Source organism: Nyctereutes procyonoides, unplaced genomic scaffold (genome assembly GCF_905146905.1).
Source record: "Nyctereutes procyonoides isolate TBG_1078 unplaced genomic scaffold, NYPRO_anot_genome, whole genome shotgun sequence".
In the NCBI taxonomy this organism is placed as follows: Eukaryota; Metazoa; Chordata; class Mammalia; order Carnivora; family Canidae; genus Nyctereutes; species Nyctereutes procyonoides.
In genome coordinates, this window is record NW_026575160.1 from 5,880,762 (window position 1) to 5,890,855 (window position 10,094).

The following is a 10,094-nucleotide window of genomic DNA, read 5'->3' on the forward strand; positions in this document are numbered from 1 at the left end:
TCTTGAGCACTAATGACGTTCCAAGGAGAACATAGGAAGTCAACCTTATTACAAGGATAATTAATGCTTGAGGCAAACTCACATGTGGACAAAACCATGAAAGACAAGCCATGAGCTGCGTGACCAAGCCATGTGACTATTTAAGATGGAGAGAAAAGCACCTAAAACGGACAGTATTAGTCTGTTCAAGCTGCTGTAACAAAATACCGGAGTGTGCATGGCTTCAAGAATGGAATTTTTTTTTCACAGTTCTGGTGACTGGCAAGTCCAAGATGAAGGTACAGGCCAACTCAGTTCCTGGTGATAGCCCTCTTTCTGACTCATAGATGGTGGTCAGCCTACTGTATCTTCACATGATGAAGAGATAGGGAGACCTTTCTCATGTCTGTAATTCTAAAGGTACTAATCCCATTAGAAGGATTCAACCCTTATGACCTCATCTAAACTTAAAATCTGGGATCCCTGGGTGGCGCAGCGGTTTGGCGCTTGCCTTTGGCCCAGGGCGCGATCCTGGGGACCCGGGATCGAGTCCCATGTCGGGCTCCCGGTGCGTGGAGCCTGCTTCTCCCTCTGCCTGTGTCTCTGCCTCTCTCTCTCTCTCTCTCTGTGACTATGATAAATAAATAAAAATTTAAAAATAAAAAATAAAAATAAACTTAAAATCCCTCTCCAAGACCTCACCTTCCACTGCCATCACACTGGGGATTAGGATTTCAACATATAAAAATTCAGGGGTGATGCAAACATAAGTCCTTAACAGGGATGGAGACAGAGACAACATGGAACCTTGAGGGACTGAAAGGAGACCCCCAAGACTCAATGGCAAGGTAGAAAATGGCACTCTGTCAGCAACGGAACTGGCAGCGTATTAGGAATTTTCCTAAATGGCAATTTTTATTTTTTTCTGAGAGAAATAGGCCACAAAAGAAGGATTTTAGGCAAGGCACAACATGGTCACTTTTGAGTTTTATAAATATTATCCTGACCAGGTGCTTGAGAGGGTGGACTAGAAGAGAGAAGTAAGCAAGGAGAACAGTTAGGATGTCACTGAAGTATCTCAGTAGACAATTGACCACTACTCTTTAAGACATTTTTGTACCAATTTTTAAAAATCCCTGAGTCATCATTGGTAGGCAGAGGAATTAGAAGAAAGACACTACCTTGCAGACACATGGCTTGAAAAAGAACCCTTTGTGACAAGAAAGATTGGCCTTCCTCCAACATGAGGCAGACCTGTGCCAGGGGTAGGGCTGAGTTGTGGTTTCAGCCCCACTGGCCCTCTTGTGCAGGCACCCTGCATAGCACATGAACCACACAGGTAAGTGTATGCACAGTGACAGTGGTGAGAGAGAGTGATGGGTTGGAGTACCTGAAGGAGTGTGGGAGACTGAGATGCTTAGGACAACTCCTGAGTCCCAAGCTTGGATTTCTGAGTAAAAGCTACTGAATCTAGACTTGAATACAGTGACCCTAAGGTGATTGAGCCATCCAAATAGAATATAATACGATCAGCATGCATCCATCAGATAGGATCTCCTTGTACTAGCCTGTAAGCTCTATGAAAACAAAGACTGTGCTTTATTTGGGGCTGCCAAGTGTGGCTGTACAATATTCAACTCACGTAGGCATAAGCATCAGCCCTAGAAATGATTCTCAATACCTACCACCGAGTGAATAAGCAAAATGAAGCTCAGGAGAGGGCTCAGCATGAAAGCCTTCACCTCTAATAACAGATGATTGAAGCAAACTCTGATTTCTGATCTCGTCATACATGAATTTCAACCAGGGCTTGTGAAGAGTGACTTTTTTTTTACCAGACTGGGCACTGGGAAGTAGACTGGGAAAATGGGTTAAAGGAAACAAATACAGTCAGGTGAGGGGAAAGATGGTGTAACCAGGTTACTTGGTAATTTTAAGAACACATTTTTGTCAGCTACTTAAAAAGAGAGGGGATTGCAGGAGACCAGGAAAAAGAGTAGAGAAATGAGAAAGCAAAAGAGAGAAAAGCAATCCTCTCTGTTCCATAGTTTTAATTCCCCTTTTCTACTTGGAGTAAGGAACAAACCACTGTGAATGCCTGACTGGTTTCTGATTCCACTCTTCCCACCTTCCTATATCTTCTTTCTCCCAAACATCACCATTTTCAAGGGAAGGAATGATAAGGTTCAGGGAACAGATATTAAAAATGAGAGTCTAATTGGATGGGTGAGGACATCTCCATGTTCAACGTCCATCACAGTGCCAATCTACCAAGTCGACAGAACTGTCACATAAGCAGCTGCTGCCTTTAAAGAATGACATCCTGTCACATCCTGCAGTAATAACAGGGCTGGACCAAGGCACAAGAGACAAGGATGTGGCATCCCATGCTTTGGTAATATCCGTGTTTCTCTAGGCCTCCAGTTTCTCACCACAAAAAAGGAGGGGCAGCATATCTGTAAGAAGCAGACAATCTACGTCGACTTTCCTGCTTTCCACCATCTGGTCAATTTCCTGTTGTCATGAAGCACCCATTACTGAGGGAGAACCATACTTGGCGCTGTTAAACTATGCTCATTTGGTGAAACATGGTGAGGTTTTAATCATCTAAGACACCTTCAATTACTTAGGGGGTGGGGCAAGGAGGATCACGATTTTTAGAACCCTGGAAATGTTCTTTGAGGATAAAAATTGAGTGTCAGGGGCTCTGTGAGCCTGTGCTAGGAAGCTGCTGCAGAAATTGGAGGTTCACAAAGTTTAGATTCCAATGAGGCTACAGTTTTACTATAAACAGGCACAGATGCACGGAGGGGACTTTGGAAAGCTGGTCGGTTTTCTAGTCTCTTCACAAGAGGGCAGTGCTGCTTCACAGTTGTGGCCTTTGCTGGTAGGCCAGGGGCAGCCTGGCTGCACGTCCCCAACGTTTGTCTCATCTCAGGCATCACCAAAGAAGTTTGTTTTGTTCAGGACCTTGTTAGAAGGAAAATCTTAGCAAAAGTTATTATCTTTTGTCTTCTCAGAAATTTACAGAGTGATTCTGGAATCATAAATAGCCACAGATTCTCTTACTTCTACCCTGGAAATGAAGGGAATTAAGAGCATCAGTTGGTTAGTGATAGGATAAATGCAATTAATGAAATCCCTTTTGATGACCTACTGCACATTACAGGCACTTCTGGAGATTGTAAAACTTTATGAGAGACACGTGAGTGCTTAGTACACTTGGTATCCTTGAGACATGAACCTACCCTCAGGGGATAGCTCAGGTATATTTAACAGAAACATATTTTAAAGAACTATTTTAAGTCTTATAAATATGACTATGTGGGCAAAGAGAAATTGCTAATCAAGTTTCAGAATTATAGTGACTGAAATCTAAAGAATAACATGTTTTCCAAAACGCTCCTTTTGGAAATGAATGCTTTTGTGTGCCTGTCTTAATATGCACCAGCCAAGAATTTTTCACTGGTGACTTACTACAGATGCATGTGTGTGTATGCATATACACACATACATGCTCTGCGTCCTCTAATGAGATTAAACTCAATTTCAGAACTGAGTTCAAATTTTGAACAGTTACAAAAATTTGCCTATGTGGCCTTAACATTCTCTCTAAATTCTTCAGGTCAGAACCATCATCTTTTCTGCTAAACCAAATTTGAGAGTACATTTTCAAGAGCTATTTCAATCAAACTGAAAGTTCATTTTTGGACAAAAGGGAATGTGCTCCCTAGCAATTCACAATTCAAAATTTAAGAAAACAACTCCAGAGGTACCTGGCTGACTCAGTCAGAGGAGGAGCATGCGACTCTTGATCTCAGGGTCAGGAGTTTGAGCCCCATATAGGGTGTAGAGATTACTTATATAATTTTTTTTTTTTTAGAAAAAGAAAGAAAAAAGAAAACAACCCCATTTATAATAGAATTGAAAACAATAAAATATTTAGGAATAAATTTAACAAAAGAATTTTTAAAAAGAGAATTGCTAGGCTTATACACCGAAAACACTGCAAAATATTACTGGAAATTGAAAAAGATCCTACTAAATAAAAAATGTCCCAAGGTCATGGATCAGAAGATATTAAGATCTTCTAAATTTGTTAAGATGGCAAAACTCCAAAGATTCATCTTCAGATTCAACATAATAAAGTCTCAGCTGGCTTTTTTGCAGAAATTGATAGGCTCATCCACGCGTGGGATCCAGAATAGCCAAAGCAACCTTGGAAAAAAACAACAAAGTTGGAGGTGTCACACTTCCTTATTTTAAAACTTACTACAAAGCTACAGTAATCAAGACTGCAGTATTGGCGTAAATATAGACATAGAGATTAATAGAAATGAGAACCCAGAAGTAAATTCATACACTTATGATCAATTGATTTTTGACAATGGTCTCAAGACAATTCAATGAGGGAAGAAGACTGTTTTCAACAAATGGTGCTAGACAGCTGTTAATCACATACAAAAGAATGAATTTGGACCCTATTTCACACCATGTACAAAATTAATTCAAAATGGAATAAAATGTAAGAGGTACAACTAAGGCCATACCTGTTAGAAGGAAACAGAAGTCTTTGTGACCTTGAATCGGCAAACAGTTTCTACGATATAACATGAAAGCACAAAGCATGAAAGGAAAAATAATGCATAAACTGACAAAATTTTTTAAATTTTGTGATTCAAAGGGCACTATCAAGAAAGTGAGATGATAACCCAGAGAATGGGAGAAAAAAACCACAAATGACATATCACATAAGGATATAATGTCCATAATATGTAAAGCACTCTTAGAGCTCAGCAATTAAAAGATAAACAATTCAAGTTTTGGATGGTCAAAGGTTTGAACAGAGATTCCTCTAAAAAAATACAAATGACCAATAATCACATGAAAAATACCCAACACAATTATTAGTCATTAGGGAAATGAAAATCAAAACCACAAAGAGATACACTTCAGATCCAATAGGATGGCTGTAATAATATTTTAAAAGACAATAACAGGAATGGGGTGCTACATGACCCCATCCCAGAGCATGATGGAAAGAAGGGTCTCCTGTCCTGCTTGATCCTTTGCCCATACCCCATCAGCAGGTGCCAGCCTGAGCCCAGTCTTCTCATCCCTAGTAGATAAAAGAGGACCCACCCACAGACCCGAGCCCATGAAGGAGGACCCTATCCTCTTTCTCTGGGAGGAACCAGGTACTATGGTAACCTTTGGAGATTCAATATGCAAGATAAAGTCCCCATCCTTATGAGGTATATATTCTAATGGTGGAGATAGGCCTCAGGAATGCAAGCTGCAAATGAAGTATATCACATTTTTTATGACATGATCATTTGGAAATGCCCTCACCAGAAGAAATCAAGAAAAGAAAGAAGGCTGCTGTTCTTTGTCTCAGGACCAACAAATAGTGCATCGTTGTAGAAGAAGGGAAAGGAATCTTGGTTAGAGATGTTGGCGTAACCATAACTGATCCTTTCAAGCAGTTTGTGCAAATACTTCCTGAAAAGATGTCACTGTGTTTTGTATGATGCACGCTTTGAAGCCAAGGAATCCAGAAAAGAACAGTTGATGGCGTGTGTGTGTGTGTGTGTGTGTGTGTGTGTGTGTGTGTGTGTTTAAACAATTTCCAGACCTGAGGTGATAGTTATGCCTCTGTCCTTGGACCTTCAAGTTGAGAGGAATAAGAATCTGAGAGACTTAGAGATTGCTCTCTTCCTGGTTTCCAAGGATAGAAACTGCCTTCTGTGAGAGGACTGGACTAGGGCACCAGAACTAGCATCTCTGAAAACTAAAGTGATCTATGCAAGCTCCCAGGATACAATCAAAAAGAAATTTCAAAGCATAAAACACAAAGGTCAAGCAAATGGACCAGAAGACCTCAATGGGGCTTGTATTGCTGAAAAACTAGGTGGATCTTTAATTGCAGCTTTTGAAGGATGCCCTGTAGACCATCAGGCAGTGCCACAAAGTGAAAGGTTCCATGTTCAGTGTTGTTATATAAGTAAAACAATATGTTTAGGCCAGGGTCTCACTGAAGGGTCTCACTATCTAGTCATCTGTTAGAATAAATTAAATATGTACAAATGGTCCTAAATAAGTCTAAAATCCGAAGATGTATTGGTGTTAAATTAAATCCTTATTGGCCAAATGCCTGTTTCAATGAGTTGGCTTGTAAGGTTTTTGTTAAACTAGTGGTTTTTAATAATGCAGTTCACAAACCAGCACAAAGCCTTATGAAGAGAATTACTGCATCTTTGTAACCTCAGCAGTTACTTTGTTTCTTTTGCTTAGAGAATTGGTCATAATCTGGTTATAATTTCGGCCCCAAATTCTCTATTCTCTGTTGAGCTAAAGTGAACCGTGGAAACTAAGTCTCTTCACTACATGTCACAGCACTAATATAATAACTACAGTGAGATTAAGTCAGACAGTCTTTTAAATCTAGCAAATGTGTGATAGAGACTGCTCAGAACTATGCACACTTCTCATTAAGGGGGGCACGTGTTGTGGTGAGCACAGGATGTGCTATGTAACTGATGAATTGCTAAATTCTACTCCTGAAACCAATATTACACTATATGTCAACTATCTATAATTCAGATAAAAACGTGAAAGATGAAAAAAAAGGAATTGTGCACACTTCTAAACAGTTGAACTTAGAAGTAGCTGTATTGGCTTTATTATTAAAGGTAGCTTAAGGGATCCCTGGGTGGCGCAGCGGTTTGGCGCCTGCCTTTGGCCCAGGGCGCGATCCTGGAGACCCGGGATCGAGTCCCACGTCGGGCTCCCGGTGCATGGAGCCTGCTTCTCCCTCTGTCTGTGTCTCTGCCTCTCTCTCTCTCTGTATGACTATCGTAAATAAATAAATAAATAAATAAATAAATAAATAAATAAATAAATAAAGTTAGCTTAAAAAAAAGACAGTAACAAATGTCAGCGAAGTTGTGGAGAACTCTCAGATATTGCTGATTGGAATGTGAAGTGGTACAGTCATTTTGGAAAAGAGTTTGGTGGCTCCTCAAAAAGTTGAACCCAGCAATTCCATTCCTTTGGTATATACCCAAGAAAATGAAAAACATGCCTTCACACAAAACCTATGGACATATGTTCAGAACATCATTATTTATAATAGCCAAAAGGTGAAAACAATCTAAACGTCCATCAACTGACAAATAACTAAATGCGGCATGGAGTATCTGTACAATGGAATAGTATTCATGCATAAAAAGGAATGAAGTACTGGGACACTACACGGTTGAAAATTTTAACTAAGGGATCCCTGGGTGGCGCAGCGGTTTGGCGCCTGCCTTTGCCCAGGGCGTGATCCTGGAGACCCGGGATCGAATCCCACTTCGGGCTCCTGGTGCATGGAGCCTGCTTCTCCCTCTGCCTGTGTCTCTGCCTCTCCCTCTCTCTCTCTCACTGTGTGCCTATCATAAATAAATAAAAACATAAAAAAGAGGAAGTAACTTTAAAAAAAAAGAAAAAGAAAATTTTAACTAAATGAAGACCGCACTCACAAAAGACCACATATTATGTTCCATTTATATGAAATTTCCAGAAAAGGCAAATCTGCTGGCGCAGAAAGTAAATTGGTGGTTTTCAAGGGCTAGGGTAGGGAGGAATGGGAGTGACTACTAATGGGAATGGGATTTTCTTCTGGGATGATGAAATGCTATGGAATTAAATTATAACGATGATTGCAGAGCTTTGTAAACACTAAAAATCATTGAGTTTTATGCTCTAAAGAGTGAATTTTATGGTATGTAAATTATATTTCAATTAAGAGAGAGACAGAGAAAAAGAGAATGGGCTTTGACAGAATGTTCCCAACCATGAAGGAGATGGAAGTAGAAATGAGGTCATTAAAATGCTAGAATAAAGAGTAGCATCATAAATTTGCTCTCAATCCAGGTCCCAATAACACTGTATACTGAAGACCAAGGCCTGCCTTTTTCTAAATACACTGATTAGGAAACAAAAGCTTATTGACCTAACTCCCCCCAAAATAAATAAATAATAAATAAATAAATAAATAAACCCAAGTGGTTACATAGTTTCTGTTTTTTTTTTCCAGCAAATATTTATCTTACTATTTAATGTAAACTAATACCCACTAACAGGAAAATTGACTAATAGTAATGTATAAATGCAATGGAGTGTTACAGAACAGAAAAAATGAGTGGATCTGTGCTACATTAGCAAAAACTTGACCAAAAAGCAACTGACAAGACTATATATAGTATGAGATCATTTATATAAAATTTTTAAATGCAAAGCAATACTGTACACACACGCAGACAAACACACCACATACCGCTTAAGGATATATATACATATAGAATATGTATATATATCCTTAATTACATATATATATATCTAAGTATATAACATATACTGTATAATATATGCACAATATATTAAGAAATTAAGTATTAAGGATATATATACATATATTACATAGTATAATATATACTAAAAGATTAAGTATTGAGTATGAGATATATGAATATATATGTGTATATATGCATATATATGTATAGTATTAAAAAGTTCACACAGTGATAAACATCTGACTAAAGAATAAGAAGAATAGGAACCCTATAGGAGAGAGGAGGAACAAGCAACAGACTATTTCAACTACCTTTATAATATTGGTTTCCTTCATCTGGGTAGTAAGTTAGTAACTTTTTATTCTGTTATTCTTTGTGCTTTGGAACTGTTAGAAACTTTCTACTACAAACTTTAAAAAATAAAAACAATTTTAAGAAGTAATCATCATAAGGGCTTTATTGTTTGCCTTAAAATCACAATACACAGGGATGAAGCATTGGGAGCTGCTCTAAAATACTTTGCAACGCTCTAGGGGCAAGTATCAAAGCTTTAGAATATTTTCAAAAATGAGAGCAAGAAACCGAGAGGTAGCCTATCTAGGATTCTGTTTCCATGTCAGTGGCTGAACATCTTGCTTCTCTTTGAAAACTAATCAAGAGCCCAGCCGTGAACAGATTCCCCGCAGGACTCTCTCTGGCACCCCGTCGTCCCCCAGCCCACTTTCCCAGACTTGCACCTATTTGCCACCTGTTATAGGACTGAGCCAGAAAGTGGTCAAACCTTTGATCAAGCGATGCAAAGACTGCTGTTAATTTAAGTGTTTGCCGGTATGTGAAAGACCCTGAAGTACACTGTGCCCATATGAAACCAGTGTACTCAGTTGAAAAGTAAAAAAATCAGTGATCTACCATTGTAGCTCCTATGACAACTTATCTAGCTGCTTGTACTGATTTTTTCCTCCAAATTGAGCATATTTAACATAATTTGGGGACTTTTTAAAAGCGCTAATGTGTGTCTGCACGTCTGTGTCTGTGTTTGTGTGTCTGTGTCTGTCTCTGTGTGTGTGTTATGAATATTTAAGGGGGTTAGTTAATGTATAATTTTTAAATTCAACCCATTAAAGTCATTGCTATGCAGGTAACACCCAGAAACGAGAAGCCCTGAAAAAGCTGAGCCGTCAAAATCCCCGTGCAGCTGCAAGCAGACAGCCTGGCATCTGGGCACTCTGGTCAGGGGCATGTCTGCTAGCGACCCGCTAGGAACAGTGCAGCAGAACGGACTTCTGGGGCATGTCCAGCCCCAGGTATCTTTTTCCCTGTCAAAAGCCAGAGAGATTCATCGCATTTCTATCTGCCCAGCATTTGGAAGGAGCAGTGCTGCTAAGGATTTTAGCTGATTGCATTGGCACTGGCAGAAAGCCCCTGATTGACAGCCCTGCAGGGCCGCACGGCTCCATGCACACATGCAGTCCAGCCGATGACATCTTCCTAATGAAAACCAAAAGGTATTTCTGCATTTCAACCACTCCAGCCATGGCAAACCAGACCTCAAGTCCTCCCTGATTAAAAAAAGTTGCTGACCTGGTTAAAGGGAAGTACAGAAGCAAATTTGAAGACAATGCAAGGTCAAGTAAGAGTAGGAAAGGAACGAGACTCAAGCCAGATGGAATCCCTCTCTTAGTCTCTATCCTAACTGAATTTTAATGGTATTTTTTTTTTATTAAAGCAGAACATGCCTATGGAAAAGTACATAAGCTATACAAGTACAGCTTGATGAAT

The 10,094-nt window shown here is 39.5% G+C and overlaps 1 pseudogene; it reads left to right on the forward strand.

The window, feature by feature from the left end:
• Window positions 1-272: 272 nt before the first annotated feature.
• On the forward strand, window positions 273-9,575 carry LOC129502738 (destrin-like; annotated as a pseudogene).
• The last annotated feature ends 519 nt before the right edge of the window (window positions 9,576-10,094 follow it).